Here is a 14,301-nt window from a genome sequence, read left to right on the forward strand (position 1 = left end):
AGCTGGGGGTCAGCCGTGGCCTCACCGGGCCCCGCGGGCTGCAAGGCTGTGTCCACCAGAGGCTCCGTGAAGGCCGGCCTCCCCTGTCAGCACTGGAGGCCAGGCCTCCGAGTCCAAATCCAGCAGTGCAGCATCTCCCAGCCTCGCCTGGCTCTGGCCCCCAGACTCCCTCTGACCAGGACCCAGTGTGTAGACGGGTCCACCTGGATACCCTGGGACAGTCTCCCGTTGCAGGAACCCCACCTTAAACTCACCTGCCGAGTCCTTTTCACCAGTGAGGCGACGTACCCACCGGTCCCGGGGCTCGGGGCAGGGGGTCTCTGCCAGACAGGGTTATCTACGTGGCCCGCCCTGAGCTTTATGTTCCAGGAAAGGTGCTCTCCTCTCCCGTCTCCACATCTTAGCTCAGCCGTCCCCACTACTCAGCACCCCTTCCAAACGGCCCTCACCTGCCGCCCCCTTCCCTTCTGAAGACTCAGCTTAGAGCGGGGCCTTCCTGAACTCGGGGGGAGCAGCCCCCAGAACGGGGGTGGGGACACACCTGTGGGCGTGCTGGACCAGGGCCTCCATAGCCCCCCGGTGAGAAGCCTTGAGGCTGCCTCAGTTTCCCCAGCTGTGAATCGGGAACAAGCAGCAGTCCTAGCCCCTACAGGAAGGCGGTGGTCAGGCCCTGACCGACCCCTCAGTCTGGAGTCCAGGTTGCCTTGTATGTGCTGTGTGGCCCGGGCCAGCGTGCTGACCTCTCTGTGACCCAGGCTGTCATCTGCAAGCAGCGCTAACGGCAGTCCCTGCTGCAGACGCTTTACATGAGGACCAGATGGATCGCCCGTCTGAGGTGCTCATAAGTGTCCCTCCTTGTCGGGGAAGGAGCCGGGGCCTCAAGGAGCTGGTGTCGGGCAGGGGAGGTCCGCCGGGCATTCCTCAGAGGAACGTTTCCACGCCCTCAGCGTCAGGGTCTCCTTTCAGGCACGTGGCTGTGTGTTCTGGACTCACCCGGGGCACCCGTGAGCCGAGGGTGCCCCAGACTCTGGGAGCAGGCCCCGCTCTGCCCCCTGGGACGTGGGGATGGCCGTGGGCCCGCGGGGCCTGCTGGAGCCTGCGGGCTGCCTGCCCCTTCCTTCTGCAGGGCCACACCCTCCCCTCAGGCCGCGGTGGGGCCCCCGCAGAGGTGGCAGGGGGCGCATGCATGGTCCCCAACCTGGACCAGCCTCTGCCTGGCCGGCTGGCCTGAAGGACCCCCCGGCGGCAACCCGGGTGGAGAGGTTGCCCTTGGGCTCGACCAGCGTGTCAATTTTCCTATTAGAACGTCCTTTCAGCGTTTCCAATTACGCCTTTAATCTCCCCTTTGAGTGGGGTCCAGGTCCTGGGAGGTCCGCAGGGGCAGGGCAAACAGTGAGATGAGCCCGGAACACCTAGCGGGGCCAGAAAGCCAGGAAATGCTCCCGACTTTAGTTAATTAGAGAAGTAAGAGCGCGTCCCAGCCCTGGAGGCGCCGCCGGTGGCCACAGGTGGGGCCCTGTGAGCAGCGAATACGTGGTGATGGGTCCTAACCCACAGAGTAACGTGTGAGAGCCGCACCGATGGAAACGGCCGCCTGGATAAGGCGGGACAAGGGCGGCCCTCCTTTCGGGAGAGCTTCCATCAATAAGTAACGGGGAAAGAGGGAGGGACACAGAGAATTAGCTGGGCGAACTCACACCAGCCGAAGAGAGATCTCAGGGGCGTGAGGACGGACACCCCTTTGGAATCGCTTATGGGATCGGCGTGGCTCCCACGGCTAGTCCTCGAGTCCACAGTGCAGCCGGGTCTTTCTCTAAGGTGGGTGTCCAAGCACGGGGCGGTGCTGGACAGACAGCACCCCTGTGGCAAGCAGAACCCTCAGCGGGGGAGCCGCTGGTTTAGAGGAGCTGGGCAGGTGGTCAGATGGGCAGGTGGTCAGATGGGCAGGTAGCCAGATGGGTGGGTAGTCAGGTAGGCAGGTAGTCAGCTGGGTGGGTAGCCAGATGGGCGGGTAGTTAGATGGGCGGGTAGTCAGATGGGTAGGTAGTCAGGTGGGTAGGTAGTCAGATGGGTAGGTAGCCAGATGGGCAGGTAGTCAGATGGGTGGGTAGTCAGATGGTTAGGTAGTTAGCAGGGTAGGTAGACAGATGGGTAGGTATCAGCTGGGCACGTGGTCAGCTGGAAAGGTAGTGAGCTGGGTGGGAAGTCAGATGGGTGGGTAGTCATCTGGGCTAAGTAGTCAACTGGGTAAGTGGTCAGATGGATAGGTAGTTAGCTGGGCAGATAGTGAGCTGGATCCGTAGTCAACTGGGTTAAGTAGTTAGCTGGGTTAGGTAGTAGCTAACAAATGTGGTCAGCTGGGTTAGATAGTTAGTTGGGCTAAGTAGTAAGGTGGGTTAAGCAGTGAAGGGGTTAGGTAGTCATCTGGTTGTGTAGTAAACTGGGTTAGGCGGCCAGCTCCGTGTTAACTGAGCACCCCTGCAGGGACAGCCGGTGTCTGAGCTGTTCTCTCTGTCCTGTCCTGTCAGGGCAGAGGTTTAAGCCGGAGGCAGGAGTAGAGCTACTGCTTTAGCAGGAGGGCCACTGGGAAGGGTAGCGTGTGTCAGCAGCTGGGGCTGTGCAGGCCGTCCTGGGACTCGTCAGACGAGACACCGAGTGGCCCTCACCGCCTGGCTGCGTGGTGACCTCAGTAACACCAGGGCTGCCTCTGTAACACCCTGAACTATTTTGCTGAAAACAGAGAAGCCAGGGTTGGCGCGCCAGGCCAGGTCAGCCCCTGGTCTGTGGGGAGGCAGAGGTGATGGGAGGAGGTAGGACAGGCTGGAGGTCCTGCGGCAGGTGGACGCAGCCCAGGGCTGTACACGAGTGCACTGTATACATGTAATATATACACCCACGCGGAAGCCGCGGGCAGCGAAGTCAGAGCTCCTCGCTTGGAGGAGGGTCTGTGTGAACCCTAACACCGAGGGCGTCCTCCGCTCTGGACAAGCGAGAGGCAGGCTTGCTTGCAGGCCTGGGGCCGGTGACCCCAGGGCACCTACCAGGGCTTGCTTACGGGCTCCTGCCTGGTCGGGGGCGGGGGCGGTCAGTGGTGCAGCCTCCGGGGCCCCTGACAAACCCAGAGCCCGCAGCCAGACGGGGCCAGGGGGGCGGGTGCCACCGGCCGTCTCGAGAAGCAGGAGGTCTTTTTCCTGCCTCGTGTGGTCACCAGGCACCAGGCAGGTGGCTCTTCGAGAAGCAGGGCGCCCAGGTCTGATGGTCTGTTCCTTCACCGAAACTGATGGAGTCCAGGACGAGTGAGGGCTTGGACAGATGTGAGGGTAGCTGACGGTAGCCCGGGCAGGGCTCGAAGGAGCGTGCAGGGGTTGGGCTCCTGAAGGACCTGCTGGAGGCCAGGCGCTCCCCGGCCCAAGCACCCGCGCACACGTGGGCTCCAGGACGTCCCGGGTCTCCCGCTGGCTGCACCCTGGCGTCCACATCTGAGTCTCCAGCTTCTACATCACGGCCCCGCGGAGGGTGTCTGTGGCTGACAAGAGCAGGCTCCAAACACAGAGTCAAGCAGATGAGTGGGGGGTGGAGGTGGGGGTGGGGGTGGGGCGTCCTCCGCGGCTCTGCTACCCTGGGGGTCCCGGGTCCTTCCCCGCTGCCACAGCCCCTCGGGGGCAGCGCTGCCCCTGCTGGCTCCGTGCCTGGGGAGGGACAGCACAGAGCCCCGGGCGGGGGGTGATTTGTGCTCTCCTGGCTCGCTCCCTGCTCCATAAGTCTGGGCTGTCAGCACTGACAGCTCTTCCTGCCCTTCCCAGGAATCAACGTCGGGTCTTGGGACGCTGGACGTCCCAGAGAGCAGCCCCAGCCCCAGCGCGGGCTCAGGCTGCTCCGCTGTGGGGTCTGGGGGTACCACTGACTCCCGAGAACTGGCGTGAAGTTCTCAAAGACCTGTCCAGATACAGTCATAGCTGGAATACCAGGCGGCCCCTCACACCGGCCCCAAGAGCAGACGAAACTTGTGGGTGGCAGGGCTGTCTGGGCCCCCTGGTTGGGATGTGCCCTGACACCGGCCAGAGCTCCCGCCTGTGGGGCAGGACGACTGCCCGGCACCCTTGGAACCTCCGTCCCTGCCTCTGTGAGCCTCAGTGCTCCTGTCTGTAGAGTGGGATCATTCCACTCCCTGGCTGGTCTCAGGCGCCATCAGAGTGGCATCCAGCTAAGCGCTGCTGTTGTCGCCCCGAGGGCGCGCTCCCCGGCTCCCGAGCACCTGCTCCCGAGCACCTGCTCCCGAACACCTGCTCCCGAGCACCTCCTCCCGAGCACCTGCTCCCGAGCACCTGCTCCCGAGCACCTGCTCCCGGACACCTGCTCCCGAGCACCTGCTCCCGAACACCTGCTCCCGAGCACCCGGTTTCCGAGCACCTGCTCCCGAACACCTGCTCCCGAACACCTGCTCCGGAGCACCTGCTCCCGGACACCTGCTCCCGAGCACCTGCTCCCGAGCACCCGGTTTCCGAGCACTTGCTCCCGAGCACCTGCTCCCGAGCACCCGGTTTCTGAACACCTGCTCCCAAGCACCTGCTCCTGAGCACCCTTGCTCCCGAGCACCTGCTCCACACAGAAGACCCTGCTCCACAGTCATGCTTACAGGACCGGAAAGCCCTTTGCCCACAGACTGTCACAGCGGGCCGGGTCCACGGAGGAAACGTCCTGCGTGGTGAGCATCCCACTCCTCTGAAGACGCATCCCAAGTCCATGCAGATGGAGGGGGACCGAGGGGGAGCCTAGCCAGACCTCGCTGGGCTTCCTGCAGCCCAGCGCACATAACTGTCTCTTTGATGTAAACGCTGAAGTCCCCCCACCCCCAAACCCTGCCCAGGACAGGGCTCCCCTCCTCTCCTGCCCTCAGGGCTGCCCCCTGCCTGCCCCTCTCCCAGGCAGCTGGTAGAGTCCTCAGGCAGGTTGCACTCTGGGAAGGGACAACTCATGGGACAGGAGGGGATGCTTTCCCACTGCACGGCCCGGGCTGGTCCTGACAAGCTCTGCGTGTTGCTCTGGTGAGCCTCTCACCTCCAAAGGCCTTAGCAAGTACCCCCCTCCCCCCGGCGGCCAGGCCGTCCTTACTCAGCTCCATCCTCCTACAAGTGGGCCCTCCATGCCGGATGTCACCAGGGACACCAGGGAGTCCAGAGACTCAGGGCACCTGGGGACATGGGGACCTGGGGACACGGGGGCACCTGGGGACATGGGGACACTGGAGGGATACTGGGCACAGGCCTCAGGATGCTGCCGTGTGAGTGACCTTTGTGTTTGTGTTTTGCTGGGTGAAGTACGTCAGGGCATCACGGGAAGCATCTATTTGGGGGGTGGGTTTCCACATGAGCCAAGTGTCGTCCACCCTCGGAGGCGCCCAGGACTCTAGACAGAGGTGCAGGTCTGTTTGTCCTACAGAGCTCGTGGGGTCATGGGTCGCGAGGTCATGGTGCAGGGAGGGTCAGTGGCCAGGACACTTGCCCGCCGGGCTGCGTGTAAGCTACATGCCTTGGACTGGAGGGCGCGGTGGCCATGCACACGGGGCCTGGGTCAGGCCTCACTCTGCCCGACAACAGACGGCCACCACCGCGTTCACATTCTGGCTGCTGCTTCAGATGGGCCGCCTCCTGGTGAAAGGTCTGGGAGGATGACGTCCCTACTGAAAAACAGAGAGAGGCTGTGAGGGCGCCATCCCGCCACCAGGTGGCGTGCGAGGCAAGCGCGGCTGCCGTTCTAGGCGGGATCAGGGAGGGCGGGGACGCCTCTCTTTCACGTCCAAGTCCTTGGAGCAGCAGGAAAAGACCAGGAATCGACGGCAGCAGCAGCAACAGCACACGCTGGTTGGCACGTGGGCACGGCGGCCTCTGAGGGCAGCAGCCGGTGGGCGGCGCCATGCTATTGACCCTTCTCCACACGCAACACCCGGCCTTCCTGCTGCCAAATCGGGACCATAATAGGGCCCACCTTGTAGAATCAGTGAAGTGAGGCTCGCCAAACGTCTCGAGGTGTCACGTGGTCACCGCTGCTCGCCGCACGCTCCCCGAGACCCTTCCTCGCCCAGCCCGCCATCCACGTTTCACATTACTCTGCGTGCTCATTAGCAGGTGTGCACCGTGCCCTGGGAGGTGTGGCCCTGGAGCATCACTTTTCAGATGATGGAGCTAATTTTTTTTTTTTTTTTTGCGGTACGCGGGCCTCTCACCGTTGTGGCCTCTCCCGCTGCGGAGCACAGGCTCCGGATGCGCAGGCTCAGCGGCCATGGCTCACGGGCCCAGCCGCTCCGTGGCATGCGGGATCTTTCCAGACCAGGGCACGAACCCTTGTCCCCTTCATCGGCAGGTGGACTCCCAACCACTGCGCCACCAGGGAAGCCCGATGGAGCGCATTTTTGTGGGGCTGCGTGCAGATAAAGCAAGACGCACCGGACGCCCACTCTCGTTTCCCCCTTGGAATGGAAGCTCCGCGAGGCCAGGATTCGTTCAACCGTCGCCATGTCCCCGGCACTTGGAACGGTGCCTGGCACGTGGTAGGCTTTCAGCAAACATTTACGGTGATATTGGGAAAAGGGCTTATGACATAGGAAAACCTGTAAAAAAAAAAAAAAAAACTGGTGCAGTGTGACGCCAATTTTGTAAAAAAGTTTTATTTACCCATCTCCATATATAGCTCTCTCTACATACATCAAGAGAGAGGAAACACTCGAGAAATAGATGGAAATTCTAACAGTGATAATCTAGAGGTAATCTGACGAGATGACAGGCTAGATGCTTTTTGCTGGTTCCCACGTTTCCCACAGTGAAAACGCATATGTGCTTTGGGGGAGAATACTAATGGGAGAGGCAAGCAGGAGGCACTGGCGTGGTGCTCCGGGGCCCAGGCAGGACGGGCGCCAGCGTGCGGCTGGCGTCCACCAGAGGTGTCGGGGCTGTCCCTGCCCCGGGTTGGGGGGGGGGCCCTGCAGCTTCTCATTCACTGGTGCCTGAGTAGCTGGGGGGCCAGCGGGGACGGAGGAGGAAGCCGGGTCAGGCGACAGGGGGCCCAGCCTCTGGTGAGCTTGCATAGGTGCCCCTGCAGGCTGAGTCGGGGGACCCTGAGGACCGGGGCCTCCGAGCAGGGGGAGGCTGGGGGGCAACGCTCCCTAAATGTAAACACCACAAAGGCCAGGCTGGCCCCCTGCCGAGCTCCAAGCAGCGCGATGGGCAGAAGCAGCTCCGACGGCCTGACGGCCACCAGGGCGGCTCAGGCTGGAGACTCCGGCTTCCCTCCTGGTCTGACATGAGCGCATTGAGTTGCCAACGGCGAGCTAATGGTTCCTACTGCCCTAGATCGTACAGCTTCCCTCCAGGTCGTCGGCTCTTTTTAAATCCGCAAGGCCCGTGTCACGCCCTCGTCACCCCTGGGACTGGCGTGCTCCCTGGCAGGATGCAGAGGTGGGCGACGCAGGGCTGTGGTCGGGCTCCATGGGTAGCGCCTGCTCTATGGGCCTCGGCGGGCCTGGGGGCGCCAGAGCGGAGGCCCCCAGGGCCGCGTCCACCTGCCGGGCTGGAGCCTGGCCCGCGGGCAGGAGACAGGAGCCGCCACCTCCACACCTGCGGCCGGCCCTGCAGGTTCCCATGGCGCTGCCCGGACCGGCTCCCCGCAGGCACCCCAGCCGACACGGGAGGTGAAAGGTCACCGCCAAGCCAGCCGGGTTGTGCACACGTGTGAGGCCGCCCTGCCCCCCCGGGGCCCCTCCATGGCCGGACAGGCGGCATGTGGCTCTGAACGAGGCCAGCTGTCCGCGGTGGCCAGAGGTGGACACGGACAGACCAGGGCGAGGGCTGGCCGGGGGCCGGTCCCCCTCCTGGCCTGCTGTGGCTGAGCCCCGGGAGCAGAGGGACCGGTAAAATGACTGCAGCCCAGACAGCCTCCTCCGCGGACTCTCTGGAAGCTCCTCTCTGCCTTACTCGGGGGCCGGTGCCGGAGCCAGGAGCTGCCACCCAGCGGGCAGGGACAGGGAGCACTTGCTCAGGAGGCTGTGCCTGCTGCTGGGGGCCTGCGGGCCACCGCGTCCTTAGTCTTGGGCTGAACCACAGGAATGGCCTGGGACAGGTTGAGCCTCAGCTGGTTGAACAGAGGAGCCTCGAAGCCCGTCGGGTCTCCCTGGTGCGGCTCCCCGGCCCCTGACGCCCCTCCCCGCTCCCACAAGCAGCACCTCCCTGCGGCTTCATCTCCTCCACGTGGCCCTCGAGGCTCCCAGTTCCAGCTGCAAGGACGTCTGCCCCCGGCGCTTGGGGACCAATGCCTGGGGTCCCACCGTGCTCTGGTGGCAGCCCTCGTTGGGGCTGAGTGCGGGGCTGCGCGGCCACTGACCTGGGAGGTGCGGCCGCCCGTGCCGTCCATCCCTGAGCTGCATCTCCCCCCAACTTACATTTCACAGGACAGGGTGTGTGGAAAGAAGGGACAGGGCCCCTGGAGAGGGACAACGTCTTCCGTTCACGCTTTACTGAGCCCTTTTTAAAGGTGGCGTCATCACTTCGCGGTGGTGGGGACGTCACACGTGGGGTGGTCACGGCACCAGGTCTGCGTGGTGTCTCTCAGGGCCGCTGGCTTCGTCCCTCGCCCCTCCCGGCCTGGCCGACCCTAGGAGACAAGTGGAGACCTCGGTTAGACCCCTGGCCAGGGGGGGCAGGGCTAGGGTGGGACCCAGGAGGCGGCCTGGTCCCCGCCCCCTTTCTACTTCCTGCCCCTCCAGGCACCCACTTCGGCCCGGCCCATCTCTGAGTGTGAACTGCCTTCTCCGGCTGCTATGAGCTCTCCTCCGCCTTCTTCCTGGTGGAGTATGGGATGCAGCACGCCCAGCTGCTCCCGATCCTGGAGACAGAGCGGGGCGGGTGGGCGGGTGAGAGAACTGCCCCCGCCCCATCCTGCCAAGGCCAGCGGGGCTCCCGGCCGGTGCAGAGCCGGGCTTTGCCCTCCCACCGCCAGCCCTGTGTCTCCAGCCCAGGAGGGACCCCTTGAGCACAGCAGACCTTGAAGGTCAGCAGAGCCGAGCTGCCCTCCCTCCCCTGCCCGGCTCCGAAGAGGCGCTGCAGGTGGACGGTGCCCAGCCCAGCGTTTCCCGAGCATCGCAGCCCGTGCCTGTCCCTGTGCGTGGGCTCTGGGGGTTCCGCTTGCAACCGAGGCTCTGGGACGAGGTGGCCCCCTTCCCTTCGCAGGGACCTCCACGGCTCAGTGCCAAAGCCCCCCAGCGGGCGGCTAATGGGCTGCTAGTGCCTGGGTGCCCTAGGGGGCTGGCTGGATAGAGGCGGCTTAGCTCTGAGGGAAACTGAGGCTGCAGGTGAGCAGGGCAGACAGGTGGCCCTGCCCGGCAAATGTCCAGGCCAGGCCCCTGTGGAGCAGACCCTGTCCTGCTGGCCAAGCAGCCTCCAGCAGCTGAGGCTTGGCTCCTGGGCACGGCCCGTCTGCAGGTTCTCTGGGGCAACTGAGCACGGGGGGTGGGGAGCCGGACCAAGAGGCCGAGAGGGTGGGCCTGGGCCCGCCTGGCCTGGGGCAGAAAAGGAGCTGCCAGGCTGTGGCCGGTGTGTCCGAATCCATCACCACATCTATCAAGAATTGATGAGAAAAACAGACGTCTGCTTAGGAAAGACCTTCCCATGTCAAGCATAGATTTGGTTTAATTTTTTTCTTAATTTTTAAATTTAAAAAAAAATTTTATTTTGGGCCATGCCACGCACCTCGCAGGATCTTAGTTCCCCAACCAGATATTGAACCTGAGCCCTTGGCAGTGAAAGCGCGGATACCTAACCGCTGGACCACCAGGGAATTCCCCAAGCATAGATTTGGGGGCGTGCCAGCCAGTCCTGACATCTTGGTGGAAGCCACACGGCCGGCTGTGTGAGCAGAGATCAGGAGAGACGTGGGGTGACGCTTCCTAACAGGAACGCTCTCCCCCAGAACATACAACCTGGGGAAAGGCAGTGACAGCGACTGCCAAGTAAGCAAAGGGCTGTGATGCTATAAACGTTCACAGCTGGCGACCCACAACGGCCCGAAGGCCCTGTTCTCCCGCGGCCCAGATCTTCCTTTGGGGCCACGCGCTCCCATGAAGCCCCCACTGTTTCCGAGGTGGCGCTCGCAGATTTAAAAGTTTTCCTCTGTGTTGGGCTATCTCACATTTTCATTTATTTTAAATGACCGCGTATCGGTTTTACAAAGTAAATAGAGAAATTTTTCTTTTAAAAACCGTGCAAGAAAATTAGCCAAGACACTGACGTGGTTGTTAATTCCGACTCTGCTGGAAAGGGGACAAATTGCTGTTTTCTCCTTTGTGTTTCTCTGTATTGTTTAAAATACCACAGAGCCACTGCCCTGGGCGAGTGTCTCACCTGCTCCCAGGCACTCGCAGCCTCACAATCTCTGCCCACAGGGTGGAGGCGGTCAGGACAAATGTCTCCCGCCCCCGCCCCCAGGTCCCTCTGCCCTGCTGAGCCAGCAGCCACGTGTGACGGGTCCCCCCACTGCCTGCAGGACCAAGGGCTGCAACCTCGGAGCTGCACAGAGAGGACACCCTCCCACTCTCACCCCCTCTTCTTCTTCCCACCTTTCCCTCCCTCCTACTCTGGCCCTTTTGTTGGCTGACAGGGTGGGGAGAGGGGTCTAGCTAGGGGTGAGGTGGGACTCATGGGGATCCTGCCTCACCCCCCCAGCTGCAGTAAACGCCTGGGTCTCTGCGTGTGCCCAGGAGGAATCGAAAGCCCGGGGCTCGCTCTGCCCACCAGAAACCCTGATGGAGGAAAAGCCTCCCACCTTCCCCAGTGTGAACCCCTCACTCACTCGTCCTCTGACAAATCCCCCATGTCCATCTGGGACTGCTTCTCTTCTTTCATGGCACATGTGATCACCTGTGGGATGTGGTGGGAGTAGTTGAGGGGACAGGCGAGGGGGTCATGACAGGGACCAGGGCCGGACCTGCTGAACCTGCCCAAGGACGAGGTGGGGCGTGGAGACTGCACTGAGCATCCTCCCACGAGACGGGCCACCGTCAAGTGGGAATTTCTAACTAGGGGACCCTGACCAAGGAACTGTGCCTGGATGTGAGCTACCATGACCCCTGGACTGTAGGTCAGAAGACCTGGACCCTAAGTCCCAGCTCTGCCCCTGACTGATTCTTCATGAGTCCTTGAAGCCTGTGGTGCCCCGCGGTAGCCTTGTGTGTGGAGGCGGTCAATAACCAGCTCTCTTCATCGTACAGCATGTTCTGAGGGCAGATATAGAAGGTGCGATCTGGAAAAAAGCAACCCCCGGGTAGGGGCTTACATTTGCCAGGAGAGAATTTCAAAAAACTTCCAAAGAGATGGCTGCTCACTATAGCAGAGAAATGGAGAATATTTGTGTTGGAAAGGCCCAATCAGGCCATGGGGTTACCCACTTCCTTTTACAGAAAATGGTGATAATGGTGATGATGATGTGACAATGGTGATGGTGATAATGGTGATGATGATGGTGATGGTGGTGTAGGTGGTGACAGTGGTGGTGATGATGGTGATGATGGTGGTGATGATGGTGAAGATGTGATGATGGTGACGATGATGGTGAAGATGTGATGATGGTGGTGATGATGGTGATGGTGATGATGATGGTGGTGATGTGATGATGGTGGTGATGATGGTGATGGTGATGATGGTGGTGATGATGGTGATGGTGGTGTAGGTGGTGACAGTGGTGGTGATGATGGTGAAGACGTGATGATGGTGGTGATGGTGACGATGATGGTGACGATGATGGTGAAGATGTGATGATGGTGACGATGATGGTGAAGATGTGATGATGGTGGTGATGATGGTGATGGTGATGATGGTGGTGATGATGGTGGTGATGATGGTGATGGTGATGATGGTGGTGATGGTGATGATGGTGATGATGATGGTGGTGATGTGATAATGTGATGATGATGTGATGATGGTGGTGATGATGGTGACGATGATGGTGAAGATGATGGTGAAGATGTGATGATGGTGGTGATGATGATGGTGAAGATGTGATGATGGTGGTGATGATGGTGATGGTGGTGTAGGTGGTGACAGTGGTGGTGATGATGGTGAAGACGTGATGATGATGATGGTGATGATGGTGATGATGGTGGTGATGATGGTGGTGATGATGGTGATGATGGTGAAGATGTGATGATGGTGGTGATGATGGTGATGGTGATGGTGGTGACAATGATGGTGATGGTGATGATGGTGGTGACGATAATGGTGAAGATGTGATGATGGTGGTGATGATGGTGATGGTGATGATGATGGTGGTGATGGTGATGATGGTGATGATGATGGTGGTGATGTGATGATGGTGAAGATGTGATGATGGCGGTGATGATGGTGATGATGGCCGTGGTGGTGTAGGCGATGGGGATAGTGATGAAGATTATGGGGATAGTGATGCTGATGGCGATGAAGATGATGATTGGGGTGGTAGTTTTGATGACGCTGATGGTGATGAAGATAGTGATGATGGTGGTGGTGGTGTAGGTGGTGAAGATGATATCTAATGCTGGGACTTCCTGGGTACCAGGCAGTGTTCTGAGGGTGTCACAAAACAACGCTGGACTGTGGGTGCTACTAAGATCCCCATTTTGCAGATGAGAAAACTGAGGCGTGGAGAGGTATGGTGACTTGTTTGAGCATTCACTGGAGAGCTGTGGAGGCTGGGTCTCCCAGCTCCTCAGCTTGTGCCCTTTCTCATAAGGGCACAATCTCATAAGAGGTTCTCAGGGCCCCTGGGTACCTCGAGGGTTGACCCAGGCCCTGGAATCTATGGAGGTGCAGGAATGTGTGTGGGTTGGCGTGAGGGAAAATGAGAAAGAAGCGAGGTGCTCTCTGGTCCCCTGGCCAGTCTCCAAACCCTGGGCCCCATCTCTGCCTCAGCCTCCAGCACACCCGTGCTTGTGGTGATGGTGACGGGGCAAGCTCCTGGGAACGCCGCATGGCTCCAAGCAAGGCGTTTCCCGGTGGCTGGTTTGGCTTTGTGAACTTTGGGTTTTTTTACCTCCTCTGATCCGTCTCCCAGATCAACCTCCACAAACACAGATGGCTTCTGTGGATGGAAACCAAAGAGGCGTGGCTGGTGGGCTTGGGGGAGCCAGGAAGGCACACAGATTCCTGGGAGGGAGCGTGGGCTCTGGGCCAGTGGTGGCCAGGGTCTGGGCGTTACACTGAGCCCACCAGACACCGGCAGTGTGTGGTGGGACCTGCTGACACTGTGGTTGCTAAGGTGCCCTCGGGCACAGGGAGAGGAGGGATGTGGCCTCCCAACCCTCCCTGCTCACCTCCCATCAGGTCCCTGAGAACTCAGAGGGTCTCCCCCGGCTTTGCCCCCTGAGAATCAGGGCCGGTGATGCCCAGAGCTGGGTGGACCCTCCAGGCCCACTGCAGGCCTGCTCATCTGGGCAGCGCCTGAGCTCTGCCTCTGTAGACCCCCTGCCCCGCTGCCCGAGCTGCAGAGACACACAGTGAGCTGGGAAGGCCTGGGGGGCTCAGGTGCAGCGGCCCCCAGGTCTCTGACCAGGCACCTTGGCTTGGCCCAGTGGTAGCAGTTTAGTCAACAATGGGAGAAGTGTTTTGGGGAGTGGAGGGGACCCCAGGGGCCCTGGATGCAGGCCAAGCCCAGCTCCCCTCCACCCCTGCACGTGGATGGGGAAGGGGAAGGAAAGCCTCTCTTGGACAAGGTCCTGTGAGCACCGCTGCCCCTGGGCTGCGGCGGGCCGGGGCTGGGGCTCCCTGACAAGGGCAAGCTGAGGGTCACCTCCTGTCGGGACCCCCGCTCCCTCAGCAGCTGTGCTGTTTGGCAAGCCGGGGTTAAGGTGCCCCGGCGCCAGCCAGGAGCACAGACTGGGCGCTGAGGCAGCTCAGGTGGGGCCTGGCCCAGCCCGCGTGTCCTCGGCAGGACTGTGCCTGACAGGCCTCCCCTCTGACTTCTGTTACTAAAGTGAAAAGCTCTTGCCTCTTTTTCCAGGAGGTCACCCAGCTGTACGGACTCTGGCTCCCCTTCCTGTAAGAAGACACCGAACGGATAAACAGAGGCAGGACTCCAAGGCGCAGGGCCGGCAGCGCGTGCACATGAAAGGACCACGGCCTGACCTTGGCCTCCAGGGCGCGCTTGTCTGCGCCCTCCCTGCCGTCCGGCTCCTCCTGGCCGCTGGCCTCGGGCTCCGCCTCCTTCCAACGCCCCCGCACCTGCCCAGCGGCGTCCTGGCGCTGCTCCTCCGGGCTTGCCTGGCTGCAGCGGGAGCAAGCGGGG

The sequence above is a fragment of the Stenella coeruleoalba genome (genome assembly GCF_951394435.1).
Source record: "Stenella coeruleoalba genome assembly, chromosome: 18".
In the NCBI taxonomy this organism is placed as follows: domain Eukaryota; kingdom Metazoa; phylum Chordata; class Mammalia; order Artiodactyla; family Delphinidae; genus Stenella; species Stenella coeruleoalba.